Source organism: Xyrauchen texanus, chromosome 18, assembly GCF_025860055.1.
Source record: "Xyrauchen texanus isolate HMW12.3.18 chromosome 18, RBS_HiC_50CHRs, whole genome shotgun sequence".
NCBI classification, from domain to species: Eukaryota; Metazoa; Chordata; class Actinopteri; order Cypriniformes; family Catostomidae; genus Xyrauchen; species Xyrauchen texanus.
Genome location: NC_068293.1, coordinates 31,493,388 through 31,516,087, shown reverse-complemented (window position 1 = coordinate 31,516,087; position 22,700 = coordinate 31,493,388). Strand labels below are relative to the sequence as shown.

The window sequence follows — 22,700 nt, the reverse complement described above, 5'->3', positions numbered from 1 at the left end:
ATTTAGTCTTACCATACACATGAACTACAAGACATCAATTTAATATTTCTTTTAGAGGTCCTAAGCTCTGGAGTGATTTAAGTCCATCGTTGCGATCAATGTCCTCTTATTCAGCTTTTAAAAAGCATTTGAAGAGACAACTATTGCTAGCTTGACGCCTTTTATGTATTTTTTTCTAGTTATTGTTTGCTTGTATTGAATAGCTTTCTATAGTTTGTTGTTTGTTTTTTTATTGTGTGTTTTGTTTTTTGTTTTTTTTCTTCTTTTTTTGATGTTTAGTCTGCATGTCTTATGAGTTAATAGGAGTAGGAGTGGAGCTCTGTACAAGCCTAGAGTGGCTTTGTTCCCTCCTTGCATTGTTCTGTACTTGTACTAAACATGCTAAACAAATAAACTAAACTAAACTATTAGGATTTATTTTTTAACTATGTATTTATTTATTTCCTTCAGTGGTGGAATACCAAGACAAACCACCACAAGAAAAAGCAGAGCAAGATTATACCGACCAAAGGAAGCTGAGCACTGAAGAGAGATCTAATCAACAGGACCAGCCTGAGGAGATGACCTAAACGAACACTGACAGAATGCTAACTTGCATTTCGGCCTTAACATTCATCAAGACCTTGTCGAGAAGACCACCGCAAGAGATATGATGACAACAGAGGTAGCCGTGAAGACCTCAGAGATCGGTGTGATGACCCCAGAGATCACAATATGTAAAACCATCTAGATAAGTATGAGGATTGATAATAGAATTGTTATGACAGCCTCAAACTTTTGAATATGTCAATGTCTTTGATGGTACTCAATGTGAAATTGGGAATCTTGCTCTACGGTTGTACTACCATACAGTATATTGTTATACTGCATTTTCCTACTGTAGGTCACTTCTTCTTTTTTCTCTTCTTCTGCAAGTAATCAGCCATTATGGTTTACGTTTTTATGCCTCAGCTGAAGTAATTATTACATGTTATTTATGAATAATAATCTATTTAGATTTTCCTCTTTTGAATCACAGGTTAAGTCAGACATTTTTATAGTTGGGTGTTTATTCACATTGGTGTAAATGACCATCTACGGGATACTTTTTTTTTTTACATGTATGTCTATATTCTTTCTGAATGAAAAATGTTAGCTTTTTATGTTTCATATTAAGTGTGTGTGTAACTGGCCTGCTAACTTAAGAGGTCATCCATGAATATGAAATACTCAAAATATATTTGAGCTTATTAGGGCATTTTTAGGTCTTTTGCACCATAATGTTCTATGTAAATTACTGGAAAACACTTATGCTTGAACATCCCATTTGTAAAATAAATAAATGAGTGATTTTAGAATGCTTACGGTATTTCAATTCTTAGGCTATTTTTTTCCTGTACATTTTTTGCAAAAGAAGCAAGCTTATACAACATATGCATTCTTATTTCTTAAAGCAGATCGTAAAGTCAAACTTGATTTACGTTTGTATGCAATATATTGTTATTGTTTTTATTTTTGGACGCATCCACCTGAAAAGATGGGTAGAATGCCTCCCGGGTTTTATAGTGGTTTCTGATCTCTCCTTGTCATTAGTTTCATTGAGTACAACATATTTCTTTCTTTTTTTTCCTCAAGATTATAAAAGATTTGTATTTTAAACTCAGCGGCACCTGTTTAGCATGTTTTAATATATTTGTGTTAGAGTTGTGTTTCCACCTTCTGGAAAAGTGGTACAGTCCGCTCACTCATTCTGAGTAGCTCTGCGGAGATTAAACCAAGTACATGGGAAACAAAAGAAACTGGATCATGGTTTTGTTACAGGGTCTTTGGATTATATTTATGCTATTTTCACGTGAGTTTATATTTTGTCCATTTGATAGCGATATAGAAATATATAAAAATCGGTACAAAAAAAAAAACCGCTGAACTGCTACAGGTTGAGAGCTTAGAGAGCATTCAGCCCGACTTTATTTATAGATTGCTCTCGTGCCCTGGTAACTTTTTAGACTTTAGTCAATTTAAATGTAGACCTGACAATGCATGTGCAATTTACACATTTTATTAACAACTTTTATTTCATAATTTGTTTTAGAATCACTTTACAAAAACGTTCCGGTCGTTAACATTATTTAATGCATTAGGTAGACCTATCCTGAACTAACTAAAGTACAATATATTTTTAACAACATTTATACATCTTTGTTAATGTTGTTAATAAAAAAATAATTTGTTCATTGTTAGTTCATGTTGGTTCATAATGTGTTAACTAACGTTACTGTTTTAGTATATGTTGATACTGTATACAGTATTGTTCACTCTTAGTTAATGTTAACTAATGTAGTTTATTGTTAAGTGTTACCAACATTTAACATTTAATTAAATTAATTTTGTTAAGGATTCTCTGTTGAGCCCTTTTAATTGTCAAATGAATCATATATCCAAGTTAATAACTTAATAATTGCTTTATAAATTAGATGTAAATCAATATATTTATTATTGATGATTGTTGATAATGGAGGAGCTATTTGTAATGTAGAAGAAGGAATTCACAGTTTAAATGTTAGCCTTCTTTAAAAATACTGTCGAGAAATATGATATGAGAGATATGTTATTTGAAACTATATAACATTCTTAAGTTTTTTTGTGGGGGAGAATTGTGGGAAGTGCTGCTGGAATGTGTCAGGGAGTGAAGCTGCATTGTGTCAGTTCTTGAAGGGTGGATGCACCCAAGATGATACAAAATATGATAGTTGCTTATGAGCATTTCAGTGGCAAACTTTACATTATTAGTAAGCTAGATTTACTTAAAAACTCAAGTGAACTAAAATAGTAAAATTATAGCTAAATATCCCTCTCTAGACAGTAATTATGTGAATTTGCATAAATATGTTAGGGAAAATTTGTTTTAAGCTGGTGAAGAAGAATACTGTTTGCAATAGCTACAATTTGCAATATTATCCAATATGCCTTCCTGTATTTAATGAACAAGTGCGATAAATAAATTTGTTTAATAGGCATCAGCTATTCATTAACACATATCATCAAGTAAAGTGGGGTGCTTGTAATGGTGTGTTTTAACCTAACTGGATGTTCATGAATGACTGAGTGAATGATTGTATCTTATCAGTAGGACCTAATCTTCCCCCTGCTGCACTGAGTCTAGTGGTTGGGGGTTCACTATAATGCCAAACAAATGAGTCCAACAGGCAACAGACAGGACAAAAGTAGGGACCCCCAACTAGCCTGAACTGAGTATTGCAGAATGGATATGAGTTCTTGTCTGCTTTTCCCAGATCATTCTGACTTGCACTAGGAAAATGTGTAGGAAGTTGCTGTTTTTCTTTTAAGGCTACAATACATCACTAACAGTTGTATAATTGCATGTAGTGTTCTCCACCCTGTTGAGAAATGTCTCAGTTTGTGGGAGAGACCTCCTCCCTACTTGTACTCAACATGCTTTCTCCCATTTTTCTACAAAGTTCCTCAGAATATGTCGGTTTCACCAACCCACCCCAAAACTATGGGGACGTCTCTCCAAAAATGACAACCCCCACCCCTCTGCAACCCCTACACAGCATGGAAATTAATTTTTCTTTACGCATCCATCCATCCCACCTCACCCCACTTCATCCTCTCTTTATTTGTCTCTCTTTCTGTCTCTCTTACACCAGCAGATCCTCCTGTCAGGCTCTTCTCTTATTTTGTCCAGTTTGCTGTTCCATAATCTCCCACACTTGGCTGGAAAAACGCACTCTTTCATGGTTAGGCACACAAACACACACTCAAATGCTCTGACTGACCAGATCCAGATGTTTTGGGGTATTTGTGTTTTCAGGTCATCTCGTCTCTTTCTTACCTCATAATGTCTAGCTGATTGAGTGAGTTCCCTTCGGAATGGTGTGAATAAGCATTCTTGAGGAGAGGAACTCTCTGAATAAAATTATGGTTTTGTTTGATCTACTGGTTGGTCATGTGTAGTCTGAGAAAAGGCTTTGGGTAATGACCACATGCCTGTGTCTCTACACTGTGGAATGCACCATTAGACTTAAGGCTCTCAAACACCATAATACAAATTATGAGCAGGTCATTACAGTTGTTGCTCACAGTTTCTTGGAATTTGCACGACTTTCTTAGCAGATGGGTATGCTTGCTGTTCCCCTAAATGTGTACTATTGTGCTTTCACCACATATTAATATGTTTTCTGTGTCCTAATGCTAACTGTCCCAACTGTTCTATTAAAGCAATAAGGAATTTACAACACAGATGCTTTCTGCCTTATCTTAACTTCACAGTGCTAGACAAGTGCAACCGTGCTACTGTCATTAAGCAATGGGTGTTTCTTTAACTATGGGTTGCAAACTCCATTAACACTTTTAAACTCATTAGTGTATTTAAATAGTCTTCTATAGTTAGGGTCACCTAATCATACCTTAACCCAACCCTAAACACCAAATAAAGTTTAATGTGTTTCCTCTCTTTGTTACAGTGCAAAGTTGCAATGGTGTACAGGTGATTGTGAAAGATGAAAAGAAGTTTGCAATGCTGTTCTCCTCCATCGTTCTGCCGTGTCATTATACCACCCATTCTACTCAAACTGCTGTGGTACAATGGTGGTATAAATCCTACTGTACGGACAGCACTCGGGATTCCTTCACCTTTTCAGAGACCATGGGGGTCCACGTCTCTGATCTTGGTGCCACGTCCCATCTGGACTGCTCTGACAAGGGCCGCACAGTTCGCATAGTGGCCTCTGGACAGGGAGCTTCCATGACCTTAGCAGAACACTATAAAGGAAGAGACATCTCCATCATCAACAGTAATGTGTCTATGTACTTTGCAATATTTTACAAGTGCTTTTTTTAGCTGGAGGAAGGTTTAAGTGGACTAGAGGTGACATTTTGTCCATTATAGGGCCAAATATTTTCATTAATCTGATACTAACCTTGTTAACCTTTATAGTGTTTACAAAGGTAGAAGTGGCACATTAAAAAGATAGCATTTGTTATTTAGAATGTAGAAATAAGAAACTTAATGACTCGGAGGGGGGAACATCCATGGTTGTTTATTAACAGTCAATTCAACAGATTAGTCTCAAACTCACTGTTAACTAGCTAAAAATCTAATGAAGTCAATTTAATAACATCACATTTAGAGCCATTTGCAGAGCTAGTTGACCAAAAAGGTTATTGGACACCTAAGTCGCATTTAAAAATGTATGAATGTCATTGCATTAGATAACAAATCATCAAACTATGTTGCATTTATTTTAAAGAAAAATGACACAAGCACACTTAAGCAAATTTACACAAATGTGTATTTGGTTCAAAATGATAAAACAACAGATGTATTGTTCAAAATAAAGATGAAATTACAAATTTACTAAATTACACCTGTATTTGTTCTGCTAAGGCACCTGTGCAAACCTGAGAAGAACTGACTTTGTTTATCTTCTTAAATTTGCCTTGGTTTAAGTTGGTTAATAGTAAGTACAAAATTGCTAAGAAGAAACTTATTTAATTCTAATATAATTTATAATTTAGCATCATTTGTTTGCAGAAGCCACCTGGTTTGATACTTTGTTATAATGCTATAAAAATTCATAAATCTTTAATTGTGATTTAAGGTGTAAATCCTTTTCAAGGCCACTGTATAATAAACTCAACTTTTATAACATTATTATTTAATTTGAGCCTCCTCTGCACTCAGGTCTTATCTTATGTTATTATCTGTCTCCCCATTGAAGAAACACTGCCGATTGTGCTGTATTTTCCTGTTCCTTAAATATGGCTGTTTTTTCTAGGTCATACACTGTGGGCTGGACCTCATAAAGCTCATAAAGGTCTCACAAAACACCCCCACTGCTTTCCTTATCAAGCTCTCCCTCCTCCATTCACCTCCCACAAAGACATCAGTTGTTCAGACAAAATATTACAGATAGATTACGAGTATGAATGATGTGTTTTTCTTACTGAATAAACAGTAGGTGCTAAAAGTGATTGGAGTAAATGTAACTAATTTCTAAATAAGGATGATGTTATTTAAAGGTGATGTCATTTTTTCAATTATAAAATACTATCTCTTATTCCAGTTTAAAGGGATAGATCAGCCAAAAATGTAAATTCTCTTACCATTTACTCACCCTCATGATATAACAGGTGTGTATGACTTTCTTTCTTCAGCAGAATACATTTGAAGAAAAATAGAAAAATATCTTAGCTCAGTAGGCCTTTAAAATGCAAGTGAATGGAGATTTCTCTTTTGAAGCTACAAAAATCACAGACAGTCAGCATAAACGTCATCGATATGACTGCGGGTAAATTAATGTCTTCTAAAGCAACGCGATCGCTTTTGGTGCAAAAAGATAAATATTTAAATACTTTTTAACTATAAACCTTCGCTTCCGGTCAGAGGCAGTATACACATTCATAACAGCGCTGATTTCATGTGGTTCGTGTTGGCATGTTACAGATGTAATCTCACGTTTTCTCTCAGCTGGGACAGGATAAGCACACAAACGCACTGTTGTGAGTAAAAAACAGATACAAATACATATCTGAACCAAAACCAATGAAGCTACAGTACAGTGTTCCTTCTACTCAGTTGTAAACAGCACTGCTCTTCCTGGTGTCGTATGTGCGTCAGTTCTTGCGTGAACATGCCAACGCGATTAGGTGACATGCGCATACTGTTGCTGACCGGAAACGATGCTTTATAGTAGGGCTGCACGATTTGGGGAAAATGTCATATTGTGATTATTGAGGCTAATATTGCGATATGCGATTTCGATATAATAAACAAATGGAATCATGAGTCAACTTGCTTGGTTGTCAAGGAAAATGCACAAATAGATTACTGATAATGCTGAAATGTGTATTTCTCAACTCAAACATACAAACTAGCAACAACAACAACTATAAATGCACAGTGTTTTCAAATTAAAATATTTTTACAAAATAAAATAACAGGGACATTTAATCAGGATGTAACATGTACTTTATGTAAACTCTTTTGAAAAGGAAACTGGATATAAAAGTGTTTTTCACTCAATCAAACCACTAAAACTGCTGTTTTTTTTTTTTTGTTTTTTGTTTTTTAAATGACCAACTGGTATTTCCAAATCCTCTTTCTAAAAAGTTCTACTTATCGCTGGTACCTCTTGTACAGTGTGTGGATCATTTTCTGAAATCCCACTTTGCTAACGGTGCATCATGTCTCTTTATATATCTGTGAAGACTTGACATATGGCGTGACACTTGCAAACACATCTGTAATTGTGCTTTGTTTTGTTTGGCTTACTGGGCTTTTTAATGTAGTTTTAGTCAATGAAAACTGTTGACATATTAGTCATATTTTAGTAACATTTAGTCATATTGATATTTTAGCCACTGAACACTGTAAACATTTTAGCCATAAAGTATTATTGATAAGCATTTGTCAATCTTGTCTATCCAAAACCAATATATATATATACATACACACACACACACACACACACACATTTTATTGTTGTTGTCATTTTAGTGTTATTTTTCACATAAGATTGATCTTATCATGATGATCTCATCAATGATGCTACACGTTGCGAGCTGCAGACAACGGGGTTGAGAGAGGAGCGTCTCCGTGTTAGAGTGCGCATCACTCGGCAGAACTTTAAATCAGTGTCGATCTGCTCGGTGTCCATTTTCACCTGATTTCCACACTGAAGACCGGAAACTCACATCACCACACGTGCCACTCCCTAAACTGAGACTGACTGGTCGTCTTTTTATTAGCGGTGTAGAAAATGGGCAAACAGCTCTCACGTATTTATTTAATATAATCGCAGCATTTTGCGTCATATAATCGCACAGGCTGACATCGCGATTGCGATATGATTTATTGTGCAGCACTACTTAAAAAGTACTTAAATATTTATCTTTTTCGTACCAAAAGCAATCATGTCACTTCAGAAGATATTAATTTAACCACTGGAGTCATATCGATCACGTTTATGTTGACTCTCTGTGATTTTTGGAGCTTCAAAAGCAGTGGTGGGCCGTGCATTTTAAGTCTAAGCCTTCAGTGTGATTCATGCCATTAAGAAAACAGTTCCACAATGAATAAGATGCCGTATGCCTTTGGGCATCATACATTATGTCACAGCTAACTAATAATACCGATTTACATTTTAAAAACATGTCCACGTCTGAAAGCCAAAACTTGAAACTACACTTTGCTTAAGCAAGCCTAATTTTAATATCTCCCGAACAGTCATTCAAAAATCATAATTTTTCATATGAATCTACCAAGGAGGTCTATAATTGTCACGTTCACTGTTGTCTTTTGTTTTGTGCTGTCATTTTGAAGTTTAGTTTAGTTCCTGTTTCCTGTTTGGTCTTTGTAGTCCTCTGTAGTTTCTTTTTATGATTGGTGTTCCCCCGATTACTTCTCCTTCCCTGATTGTTCCCCCCAGGTGTCCCTCATTCCCTAGTTTGTTCCTCTTGTATTTAAACCCTGGTTCTTTGTTCAGTCCTTTTCGATCGTTGTTTGATGTATGTTGAAAGTTAATGTTATCGTTTCATGTTCTCTGCTACTGGATGTTCCTCATGTTTGTCAACGTTTGCCCTAAATGTTAATTTGTGTACACTCAAGGTTTCCTTATCGTTCGTGGTTGTTTTTCTCACTGGTATACTTCTGAATGTTGTTTCGTGCTTTAGTTTAATTTTTCCCATCGTGGACCTTTTCTTTCGTTCCTGTGTTTGTTTATTTTTACTTGTAAATAAAACCACGTTTGGATCCGCACTTCTCGTCTGTCTTGTCCTGCTTCCACACCAGTCGTGACAATAATACCTGGAAAATCTATATAATAATATTTGCGATTTAAATGTTGCTTGCAATAAGTTTGGTTATGTCAGGGTACACGGTTATGCTGCGTTTCATTCAAGTTGTATGAGGGATATTCCTACTTGATATCTCCGACCATAATTGCAGTCCATTCCCCGATATTTGGAAGATGATGTTTAAGGAAACAAAACTGCCGTGCTCCCATTAGCTTAGCAGGGGTTTGACTCTCATTAGAGATGTCTCCTAGCAACCCAATTCTGATAAACAAACAATTGTAAAAAAAAAAAAAAGGTAAACAATTCTGTTAGCGCTAGCATTTGTGCTTCAGGTGTACGATTATCAAAAGAGATTATAATGTTTTATACACGTGTTTCTGCAGGCATTGGTTAAACAAGTTTAATATCATGTAATGTGGAAACAAACTCATTTATCCATTTTACTTAATAAAGTGAATGATTATCAATTCCTATATATATCTTCATGAGTGTTTACATGTTTGTGTCAAAAGTGCTCCAAAAACTCCAAATGGTGCCAAATAAAGAAACATCCAGTGAGAGGCAGTTCTGTAGATGGAAATGCTTAGTTGATGAGAGTGGTCAACAGAAAATGGCCAGAATGGTTTGAACTGACAAAGTCTATGGTAACTCAGATAACTGCTCTGTCCAATGGTGGTGAGAAGAATAGCATTCTAAGATGCATGTTGGCTCTGTTTTGGCAGTATGAGGGGGACCTACACAATATTAGGCAGGTAGTTTTAATGTTGTGGCTAATCGGTGTATAAGATATTTTTCAAAGTGTCAATAAACCTGTTCTTCCGCACAGTTCAAATTTGTATTCGACTTATTGACTCTGCAACCTCTTTACAGGCTTTGGATTTTCAGGACATCATTATTTCAGGATGACCAGAGCAACATTTCAGTTGTGATGATTGGTCCACTGGTTAGTCCAGTTATGAACTAATTATTTTGTCACATTACTTTTTTGATTCGCATCGAACAGAGTTTATTCGGTAAGTGTTTCCATCATCGTTTATGTGCATTTCTTCTTATCGAATAAAAAAATTATCCAACTTAAGCGATCGTATTCATTTTTAAGCGCATTTTGGAAATTGTATTTCCATCCATCAGTTTTTATGTGATATCCCAAAATGTGCATACAGATATGTAGATGGAAACCCAGTCACTGTGGCACTATGAAAACATTGCTCTGTTTGTTTAATCCTGACCAGCGCAACACAGCAACATTGACTCAACTGATAGCATGAGTTTGGGGCAGGGTTATCTGTTTGTCCCACCAATGGAAAATGGGGAGAGTGTTCAGAAAACCTGTTTCAAATCAGTCAAAAATGTATTCACTTCACTTTCAAAAATTATGGTCTTAGATGTTGGGAGAATGGATTGCAAAGTCACCTAATAGCAATAGGTGACAAAAAAATGTTGGTGATGAAAATATTTAGAATTGATTATAATTACTGTAATAATAAGCAGTGTACTGTGCTTTTATGTCTTTTCCAAAATACAATTCTTAACCTATTTTTAATTAATAAAACATTCCAAAAACAAAATCAGACCAAAATAGTCAAATAAAATAATTACATACAAACTAATAAACCAGTTAGGTTAGTGATAGGTTTTTAGGTTATGACTCTGTAATATATGTAACATGTTATGGTTTTTCAGAAGCAGATCTGCGCATTGGACAGCTGCAGTGGGGAGACAGTGGTGTGTACTTCTGCAAAGTGATCATCGCTGACGACCTGGAAGGGAAAAATGATGGCCAGGTCGAGCTGCTCGTGCAGGGTGAGTCTCACGTCCTCAACACATCCTCCTCAATCACCACAAAAGTCAGTTGATATCTCTATACCCTGCTGGAAAAAAACAGCGTAAACCAAAGCTGGTTTGCTGGTCTAAGCTGGTCTTCCAGTCTGTTCAGGCTGGTCTGTTTGGTGGGATTTATAGTGGTTTTGGGCACTTTTCAAGTGGGAGGCTTGGAGACAAGCTTAAACCAGCTAAGACTAGCAAACCACCTTTTGCTTGTTTTAGATGGTGTCTTTTAGCAGGGTAATAAAGTAAAAAAAAATGCCTCTTAAAGGCATAGTTTACCCAAAAATGAAAATACTCTAAATTAAATTTACTCACCCCATGCCATCCCAGATGTGTAGGACATTACTTCATCAGCAGAACACAAAAAAAGGTTTTTAGAAGAGTATCTCAGCTCTATAGGTCCTTACAATGCAAATGAATGGTGACCACACATTTGAAACTCCAAACATCACACAAAGGCAGCATAAAAGTAATCATTCGAGACTCGAGTGGTTTAATTTATATCTTCATAAGTGAAATGATATGTGTGGGTGGGAAACAGATGAATATTAAAGTCCTTTTTTACAATTAAAAACAGTGTACTATAAATCTCCACTTTTACTTTCTGAATGTGGAAGAAAGTGAAATTGGAGATTTTTAGGACACTGTTAAAAATGTCTATAATTGTAATGGTAAAAGACTGTAAAAATGCTTCAGTAAAAAAACTTAAATTGGTAAATGGGTATTTACCTTCAAATATATTGTACAATTTTCAAAAATATATTTAAAAAGACAATTCATGTAGTTTTACTGTAAAATGTAAAAACAAATGATGATTTTCCCGTATAATTAACTGTGAAAATATATATTGTGTTAACAAGAGAGTATATGTATGGTAAATTATTGTTAATTATCTGGCATTCCCAGAATTCCCTGCGTGACCCATTACATTTCATTATATGTTATGGGAATAGTTTTTCTTCTTAATTTTAACATCATTTATGACATATATAAGTTCTGTGTTATATTTTATGTAGTTTAGTTAATGTTTTTTGCATTATTTTAATTTCACATGTGTTACCCTGATGGTGCTTAGTGTTTGTGTGATTGACACTGAGCACTGTCACTACATGTTTATTGGTCATTGCTCCTGGAAGACCCAGTACTGATGAACTTCATGTCACCATGTGACCTTCTGTAATTACAACGGGGATAGCATTAGTGAAAAGTTTCTGAAGGTTAACAGATCAAGTGTATCATATAATAATATACACAATGATAATTCACCTTACAATATACAGGCATCAAAATGACATCCCTTAAAGCCTGAAACATGGTTACTGTATTTTTTACGGCGAATTTCTGGCAATTACAGTTGCCAGTTTTTACCGTAAATTGAACAAGATTTTTTTACAGTGTCGAAAATTACTACAATATTGATCTGTTTCATAGCCAAAGTGATCATATTGCTTCAGAAGACATATATTAAACCGCTGGAGCCTTAGGGGTTACTTTTATGCTGTTTTTGTGTGATTTTTAGAGCTTTAAAGGTTTTGTCAAGACCTACAGAGCTGAAATATTCTTCTAAAAATCCTTGTTTGTGTTTAGTAGAAGAAAGAAAGACATACACATCACAGATGGCATTAGGGTGAATAAATGATGAGATAATTTTCATTTGTGGGTGAACTACTGTGTTCCTTTAATTTTTGTGATTATTTAAAATCAACATAAATAAATAAACATTTTATTCTTGTTTTAGTGCCTTGCAGTCCAAAAATGTTTGTTTGTTTGTGTGTGTATGCTTTGTTATTGTGTCTGATTGTTCATGCCTGTCTCTGTTTGAATTCCTGAGTGCTCTTACAAGTGCTACCATGGCGACAACCAAACCGAACATGCCTCTGAACAGGGCTCAGTTCCTTAATAAGAGACTCAATTGTTCATTTGTGCTTCAGTAGATTAGGACAACCTCACATATTCTACATATCCTGGACAGGATCACTGCAGAGAGGAACCAATTGTTTGGTGCAGTTTGACTGAGCCTAATGGCATAAGTTATTTCTGTGTCAGCTGGACAAAGAGAGTCAGACACCTCATGCCAGACAAATCTAAATTACTGGCAGTTATTGACGTGAGCAATATAAGCCAAGTCTTATGCCGTTTCCATGGGAACAAAGGGTTTTTCTGAGGCCAGAGGATGTCAGGGCCTCCTGAGCAATCCAGTGTGCTGTAGAGGGAGAAAAAAATACTTCATCAAGATAGAGAGCAAGAGGGAGAAAAAGAGGGATAATCTTAGACAGGAGGACCAGAGTGTAATCTATATGTTGAGAAGTGCAGCAAGCCACTCCTGTCCCCTGAGTAATAAAGATTGAATTGGTTGACAAAGTGAAAGATATATCACCGAATCAGACAAAGTCTTTGAACTAGACTTTGAGCTTTCCTATTCCATAGCACTTACTGTCTAGTCGTTTCTTTACTTTCAGATTAGCTCTTGATTTCATTTGGACTTTTATTAGTTTCCTGCACATCCTCTCTTCCTCTAGTGTGAAGTCCCATTACTCTCAGGTTTTGGTTGGTTTCATGAGGGTAACAGGGAATCTGATGGCAGTGCATGCATAGCTGCCAGCTCAGCACTTCCTGTCACTCAGGGATAAATCTGCCATGACAGTGGTCAGATTTGTTTATCGCACTCATATTTGGTGATGGATGTTAAAGAACTTGCGTATATCTGCCGAATTTAAAATGCAACTTTTGAATTCAAGCTCATTTCGATGATTTTCCTATATAAAAGGAAGCAGTTTGGTGTGGTTTCCTTTAATGTGCTATTGCAATATACAAAACATGAAGTTAGCTAAATATTAGGCTATTGACATACTCCATTGAAGTACTCAAACACAGAAGTGAAGGCTTTGCCAACACATTGGAAGTGTGCAGTCCTAGATTGATCGCACTGTGAATTCGGTGAAGGGGAGGTTGAATGTTCCGCTGTTGAAATCGGTCTGTACTTGCTAAAATTTGGACCACTGCCCCCGGTGGCCGAAGCTGGAAGTGTTGTTGACCAGACTGTACATGTAAGGCCACCCCTTCATTTCTCTCTCAGGGAAGATGTTTGAAAGGTGATTGGGCAGTTCTCTGGGAAACCCTTCAATTCCAAACAATGCCAACACTGTCTCCCTTGTGATGGCATATCCCTGCCATTCTTTCAGGATGGCTAATGAGGCAGTGTGAGTAATTAGTAATTTATATACTGTCTTCCCCATCAAAGCCCCTCCACCACGTCTTTTTCCCGCTCTTCATTTGTGCAGAATGGAGAGCCTGATCTGTTGCTCAGTCCAGATATAAATACAGAATGAATGCATACATCAACATAAGCATATTCCCTGGGAACCTGCAAAATGTTGACATATAATTACTGTCAGATGTTGAGCTGTATACAGAAATCATTTCAGGCAAGTGATCTTAAAAAATGCTACCATTGTTTTATCATTCTTCACATCTCTACTGTATGTGTCTTTTGTATTTGTAAACATATTTTTGAGGTTATTTGTTGTTGCATAGTTGATTTGAAAGAAAAATATATATGTCATTAATTATGATATCATTAGTAACTGAATCAAATTATTGATAATATGCTTGTTATAAGTTCATTTGGAAGAATTAAACTTTCTAATTTGGTTATTACTTTTGTTAATTTACAAGCATAAATTGCATGGTCATATCCCATTATGTAGCAAAAAACTACAGAAATACAGCACTGGCCTAAAATTAATAACTCCTACAGAAAATAATGTGACTGACCTCTCACCCTTTATTCCTCAGTATGTGTCAGTGAATGCAATCACACACACACACACACGCCTATGCATATACACTGCCAGTCAAAAGTTTATACTTTTTAATTCATATTTTTCACATTTTAGAAAAGTAAAGTCAGCTTAACTAAATAACACAACATGATGTATGATAAATATAAGATTGTTTAGACTCATTAAAAATAGCCACCCTTTGTCACTATTCCATTTCTGCATACACTGAGCATTCTCTCAACCACCTTCATTAGGTGCCACTTGGGATGCTTTTTAAATAGTATCGAAGGAGTTTCAGTGTACTGTATACTGGGCATATCTGAACCAACCCATCCATTAAAAAAAAAAAAAATAATTCATTCATAGGCTTAATTTGTGTTTACAAAACTAAATGAAAGCATTTAAGCATAAGCCTTTAGATCAAAATATTTTTAAGATAATGAAAAACGTAAGTGCAGTCAAGTGTGCCCAAAGTTTTGACTGGTATAGTTCACATGCAGACTTTGTTCATACCTTTGCATTCATGAATACATTTATCAGAGATTGTACTACTTGATTTAGTCCAAACAGGTAAAAACTCAAATCAGATTTCATTTACACTTTTGAGTACTCCACAGTCACTAACAGAGCCCACTGGCCCTACACTTTGAACTTTTTCACCTGCTGCCTCCTGCTGCTGTTCATTTCTGATCTTCTCCCTTCTCCAGGTAGGATAGGTGTGCTGGATGACATCCTGCCTGAATTTGATATGGAGATTATGCCAGGTATGCCTGACATACCACTGCTTTCCTCTTTCACTCTGTCCTTTCCAATGGATATTCTCACACAGGTCCTCTAACTCTAACTCACCTGCTTTATCCTCTACTCCAATCAACACACTCTAGTGTGCTCCAGTCAACATAAATCTGATCTACTCACTTTTGAAACTACATATTACATTGCTACTTTTCAGGCCAGCATGACCTTAATTGTTGAAATACTTAATTGAAATATTGCATTAATCTCTAATAAAAGTAACTCATCATATTGCATTCTTATTTATTATGGACTGCAACAGATTAGCAACTTTTGCTATACTTTTAAAATGTTATTTTTCAACATTATTTAGTTTAAAATCAAGTAAGTTGAACATTTGATAAGGTAACTAGGGTATACACCTTTTTCACATTCAGTGCCATCTTTGATTTAATGGGAATGACAATGAGGCTGGGAGGGACAGACGTACAGTCTCTTTAGTGGGCTGTACTGCAGTTTATAGTGTTTTTGAATTGTTCTGTGGACAAAACATTGAAAAAATATCTTTCCAAGGACATTCAGTAGACAAAAAACTCCAGACAACATGAGTTGTGGAAAATCAGATGGGATCTTGGAGCTTTAAACAGCTTTGTACCATGCGTGCCACTGAAGAGGTAAGGCTATCCCTCACAGCCTAGTTTTCATTTGCATTATAAATCAAATATGGTGCTACTGTGAATAAGGTCTACAATGGAGTAAATTCAAATTACTTTATTTGTTACTTGCAAGAAGCAAACTGATTATGTGACGAGCATTACACTTTACTCTCCGAAATGACTTGATATCAGTAACCAGTCAACATTCTATAATGCTACTGTGCTCAGAGATGTATATTTATGAACATGCTTGAGAATGAAGAGTATCTGCATCATGCTCTGGAATGAATGCCGTTAGAAATTTCAGATCATGCCCAGAGGAAATTAATCATTAGGCCTGTAGAGACCCCAAATAAGAGGGCCTGAATCATACCCACTCTACCTTGTGGCTGGTCATGATCAGAGGCTTTATATCCTGTGGGCAAAAATTATTTCAGGACAGAATTTCCTCCAGGATCTGCTTGCCAGCTTTGCCACGGAAACCAAGTTTCCTGACAAATTTCTTCAGTCTTAGATCACATCCTGATATTCATCCATCCTGACATGACATCCAAGTGAATGAATCTGATATATTATTTCACTAGCCAGTGTTTTCACAGATAACTTTTTCTTTCTTGTGTCCCTCTTAGAGTGGATGTTTGTGGGGGTCATCATGCTGGGCAGCGTTCTCTTCCTGTTGTTGGTTGGGATCTGCTGGTGTCAGTGTTGCCCTCACTCCTGTTGTTGTTATGTACGCTGCTGCTGCTGTCCGGATACATGTTGCTGTCCAAAACACTGTAAGTACACATGTCCACTCACATACAATTGGGGTCCAAAAGTCTGAGACCACTAGAGAAAATACTTCTATTTTGATTATATAAAATGTACAAAATTTACAAAAATACACATTTGAGTGAAAAGTTAATTTGAAAACTTTTTTAGAAATAGGTACAATTTCTTCATTTGTTTTGCATGTTCCTCTTTTTTGCTATACTGAAAACTTGCACTCAAGCTGACATTGGAATCCACAAGCTTGAGGAAAATCTAATGAGCCATATTATCCCAGCATGATTTGAGAATATTTGAAAGACCATCTTGTGCGGTTTAATGAAAGCATGGAAATCTGACCTTTTGTACAAAGGATTTAACCTGGTCAGTGTAATCTTTGTAAAAAAAAAAAAAAAATGAAATTTTTCCCCATAACATTTAACATTTGGACACCATAGTGCACAGCTCATCTACACTTATAATCACCCTTAACCAGACTAAAGTCTTTCCCATTGTTTTTGTTTATTAGTATATGAAGCAGGGAAGATGACAAAGAGCATTCAGCCTCCTCAGATTGCCTTGTATCAACCTTACTATGTTCCTTCTGTTCCTGTGGTTTCTCCACCCGCACCACCATCTCTTATTGAACCTAAGTTCAATGCAGTGCCTCCTTCAGTAGAAAACAATATAGCTGGAGGTAAGTGGCAATAACAGAAATTTTAAAAGCTAATTTTCCTCCATGTAACAACATGTGTAAAATGAAATGATAATTATTTGAATGCCTTGGCATTTTTTGACCACATCTATCCAGTGCAAGAGAAAAGGCATCTGCATTTCATTCAAGAACTTGTCATCTAACTCAAGTCAAACTCTGCTAACATTCTCTTTGCTGGTAACGTTTATTGTCATCTTAAAAAAAAATCTAGGCTTCAAGGTCTATCCAGTGCAGGTTATTATAGACATTGTGGTTGGATAAATCAACAGAGTTGTTTCTGTATTTGAATACATAAGAGAAGCCTGGATAATCTGTATCATTTTGTGTTCCACAGAAAATAAATAATATATGTTTTAAATTACATAAGGTGAGGAGGTGTTGGCATGCTTCAGATGTTTCATTTGGAGTGAAATGTCCCTTTAAGGCAAGGGACCAGTTTACTTTCTGTAACAGTGTTAAAGCTTTTAGTATGCCAATGGAATTGCCTTCTTCATCTATCCAAAAATATTGAAGTTACTGTGCATGTTACTAGATCATGTCAGTGAATTCATTATATTTAAACCAGGTGCATCTTTTCTGCCATAACACTATATATTTCTCTGGTGCAGGCTACAGAGAGTTCACTGTCCTTGTGTTATTTTCATGGGTGTGATTGTAACAGAATGCCAGAACATCAAGTCTCCATAACAATATAATTGTGTCAGCAGCTGGCAGCCTATCAGAACTAAGCTCTCTGCATGATGGGGATTTAGACTTCAGGCAGACCTATCGGCAAGTCCAGAAGAAGGCACTGCTACCTATCAGTGACCACACTGACCAGCTACGTCTCAGAGCAGCATCAGTCGACCATGTGCTCCACCCCTCACATTATCAGAGCAATCACTCTCTAGACGAGCATGACAACAGGTACAATTTCAAGTGTTTATGTGTATTGGTATATATACCTGTGACATGGCATAATATTTTAGAATGTTTGACAAATGTTGAATAGCTTGGCTGTAGCTATAGATATAGTGTCTGTTCCAAGTCATAGTGAGGTACCTCACTGCCTCCCAGTGGCAGTTCTAGAGGGGGGGTGGGTCAGCGGTCCCCCTGACAGAAGCCTGCCCCCCACTCACAATTGTTATATCGTCTGATCACACTACCCTGCTTTTAACTCCACTGAATCAACCTGAATACATTACATTACATCAACGAAAGTAATTTTAAGGGTTAGATCATGTAGAAATAACTCCTTAAGATAACAATTGCAGGTTATCACTAAGACAGTCAAATTAAAATTTGAAATTCAAATATTTGAACTAAAAATTTAAATTCTAAAACTGCATTTGAATTTTGGATGAGCACCAAGAATTGATGATGACAATTACTTTTTGTTCAAATTACCTAATTTAACACACAGTGAAATGAATACAAAAGAGCACATGTGCCTCCATATACTTTTTAAAGCTTCTTTTTAACATGACACAGCATCACTTCTGCATGAGACAGTAAAATAATTGGGTGATCTGGTAACTGAAACAATGCCTTTAAAAGTTTTATATAATTCCAATTACGGTAACATTTAGGTAAAAAATTTGGCCGTGTTGAAAACCCTAATTACCACTTTTTACTGCATCAGTAAAGTTAGCACAATAAAGCTGCCTATCTTTTGGAACAGCCTTTGCGTCTGGAGTGCACCTATGATACCTTCACTTGGTTTTAGAGCAAATCTACATAGCTCACTTGGTTTTAGAGCAAATCTACAGTGTCTAGTGTGTAATAATATTATCATGGCTGTTTGTGCAGATGGAACTGCCGCTCAAGAGCACCTGCCCCGAAAAGCCTTTGACACCAGGGGGCGCACAGGGTCACTAGACGAACTGGAAGAGTTTGCGTTGTCTTATGGCCCACACAGTCGTCGGAGAGATGACTTCCGTGGACCTCAGCAAGACTTCGAAATGAGCCCAAGGCCACAGGACCATCGCATGTCATACCGAGATGGCCCACGTTGTTCCCATGATGACAATGATGATGCCTGGCGACGTCGAGGCTCGCCAAATTCCCCCCATAAAAAGCGTGACAGTGAGCGTTATGCTGCTCGTCAAAGGTCATATGATGATACCTACCTAAACAGTCTGCTGGAGAGCAAGGCCAGGGGTCATGGAGAGCAGGGTGGGAGGACTGATGATGAAAGTGACACCCCCTCAAAAGGCAGTTCCAAGAAGAGCAGTGACTGTTACAATAGCAGGTCACCTAGCAACCGGCCTGAAGAGGACGATCCTTTACCTCCATACTCTGAGAGGGAGGTTGAGAGGTTTAGAACTGAAGAGCGTACAGGGAGGGAACGCTACAGGACTACTGATCCTAGCATGCGCCCTTTTTCTTATACACATCCACCCCAAGAGTTGTGCCATACACTACAGGAGCGCAGGGATGACAGGGACAAACCCAGGAAACTGGTGAGTTACTTATAAACATTTGGGCTGGAGCTATTAGGTTTGTACATTGAAGGGTGGACCAAAGAGTTCCATCTTAAAAGATTTGAAGACTACTCTTTCTTCAAGCCTCAGAAGACAACATTGAAATGCCACCAAGATGTATTGTAAAAATGTAATGTCCAAAACATAAAAGAGCATTAACCCAAGAAATGTTCCATGCTTGAAAACCTCCAGTACCTCAAAATGTCACAAACAAGAAACATTTCAGAGCTCACCAACTATAATAGACTATGTGCCATCCATATTTGTTATGGGTTACATCTGAAAGCTCTGAAAATCCTCGCATCTCTCAACCTAACACCAGTTCCAGAATTTGAAATCACATTCTTGTTGGATCTGTAGCCAATCAGTTATTGCATGGACTCTGACATATTGATGATGCTCATGCAGAGCTGACTGTATCAATTAAAGTGGTAAAAAAAAAAGCCAGGCTTCAAGGTCTACCCAGTGCAGGTATTTATAATGATTAGCGACATCATGGTTGGATTTTTTTTTTTTTTTATGTTTTCAATGCGGGTACAAAAACTTTGCACAGAAAGACAGTATAAAATATGACTCCAGTGGTTTAATCCATGTCTTCTGAAGTTTAGGGTTTTCACCCAAAACTGATTGGATCAATTCAGAAGACCCACTTCATGGATTAAACCACTGCAGTTCTATGGATTACTTTTATGCTGCCTTTGTATTTTTCAGATCTTTTGAGATCTGGTCACCATTCACTTGCATTGTGAGGACCAACAGAGCTGAGATAAAAATCTTTGTTTGTGTTCTGCAGAAGAAAGTCATAGACATCTGGAACATTCTATGAGGCTGAGAAAATTATAAGAGAATTTTCATTTTGGGGTGAACTATCCCTTTAAATAGGTAGCATCTAGACTGACTGGAGAAATTATGATGTTATTTTTTCAGCTATCTGAATTGATACTAAATATAATTTCCTGTATGTATATCTGTATGAATATCTGATTAGACATCAAATCTTTGTAGTTTTTCATACATATTTCCTAGGAGGGACTCAAAAATATAATCAAGAGCTAAAATTATCTTCATTGTATGTTATATTTTGGATGCTGAAATATGAAACGTATTCTTTACAGGAATGTGTATAAATAAGTGTGCTTTGAATGATCAAAACTGTTAATTTCTCAGGCAGGGTTTCTGTGTTTACTAACTGTATGTGCCACATATGACATCACTAAATCTAAGGGGCTTGTATTACTGCATCAGACTGCTGCACTAACAATGCATCAGCAAACGTGCTAATGGGTGTCTAATGTGTGGCTCTTGGTGTTTTTTAACAGACCACTCATCTAAGCAGAGACTCTCTAATTGTGTGACATCATCAGACTGAGCTGACATCATACTATTAACATCACCATCAAGCTGCAGAGAAATGCACCAGACACCAAGCATCAATCAGTCAGCAATACAGTATAATGCCTGGAAACGTATTCTGGGCAAGAACGTGAAAAACGTGTTTGTGTGTGTCTCTGTTTCTCTTATACAGACTACCACTACACTAGAGTTCTGTGAACTACATTTTATGCAGTCAAAGAGGACTTGTCATGGTGTCATGTTCAAACTAAATTCTAAATAATTTTAAATGTTCTCTTCATTCATGTTTAATACATTCCTTGACATTTTGTATGTCTTAAGTACTGTAATTGGACTCTGTTTTTAATATTTTTATAATGCCATTGCCTTTGTTTGCATTGTTGTACTATACAATTCTGTGCCAGATTGTGCTTTTGAAATTGTGCCATTTATATCTATTTCATGGTTTTGAAATAACGATTTTGAAATGATCACTTGCTGCATGATTATTTTCATTAATGGTTAATAACCTTTGTGCATTCTTTTTGCATAACATGTCTTTTGTTCCTTATCACGTATATCAGTGTGAACTACAAAGGCATTAACACTTCATCTCTCTGCTCTTGCTTCAAAATACATAAGAAAATAAATAGGACTTTTTCTTCAGCAATACAGACCCAAAGCCAATCAGGAAATGGGAAAGGACACAGTAAAGGAAAGGATGCCTCTTTCCAGGATGAGATAACAATATCAGGAAACAATATGAAACAAGCCCTCACAGGTGTTTAGTGCTCAGATTTTATGTTTTGCTCTCTCTATATCTGGATCTCTCACTTACTCACACACTCACATTGTTCTATAGTAAATAAATGATTCATGATTAACAATTAAAAAATTAATAACTTAATGATACATTAGTAATATCAACATAGTCTCATAAGTCGCATTAGATGGCGAAATCTAAAGATATTGTATGACTTTTAAAACAACTGATCAACAAACAAAATTTCGAATCGATAAAATACAGGCATCAAATTTTAGCTTGCCCCCTTTCAAACACTGTTTAAGAAAGGAAACATCTGTGAACAAATTTGGTAACTCATTCCTTATTTATTTACTAGAAAAAAACTACATTTGTTGGTTTGTTTATTTTTCTCAATGATAGTAAAATAATTGCTGTTGTATAGAGAAGAACTGTATAAAGAGTCTTCAAAATGTCTTATTTTGTGTTCTACTGAAAAAATAAAAAAACCTGCAACATGGGTTTTGAATGGGTGAATAAATAATGACAGCATTTTCTTTTTTTGAATTAACTATTATTTTAATAAAGAGAATCAAACTTGTTGAAAAAGCCCTAAAGACAGTTGTATTAGGACTTATCAAATTCACCCAGAGGAATGTGTTCCATTTCTGTGCTGATTCATCATTGCAAATCAGTTGCAGGTTTCATTTAAATAATGGGGACACTTAAAGCAATCAGATTTCAGCAAAGGGTGTCAGTGTGAAGGAAAAAAACAACAACAACAACCTTATTAACCCAATAGAATATTGAATTTTTGCAGCAGTGACAAAATCTGAAAAAATAAATAAATAAATAAAAAATAAGTTGGCCTCACAGATAAGTTAATTATGTCACACATCCGTG

At 36.3% G+C, this 22,700-nt stretch overlaps 1 pseudogene; it reads left to right on the top strand.

The window, feature by feature from the left end:
- The first annotated feature begins 1,733 nt into the window (after positions 1 to 1,733).
- LOC127658563 (immunoglobulin-like domain-containing receptor 2) lies at positions 1,734 to 22,326 on the top strand (annotated as a pseudogene).
- Positions 22,327 to 22,700: the final 374 nt, after the last annotated feature.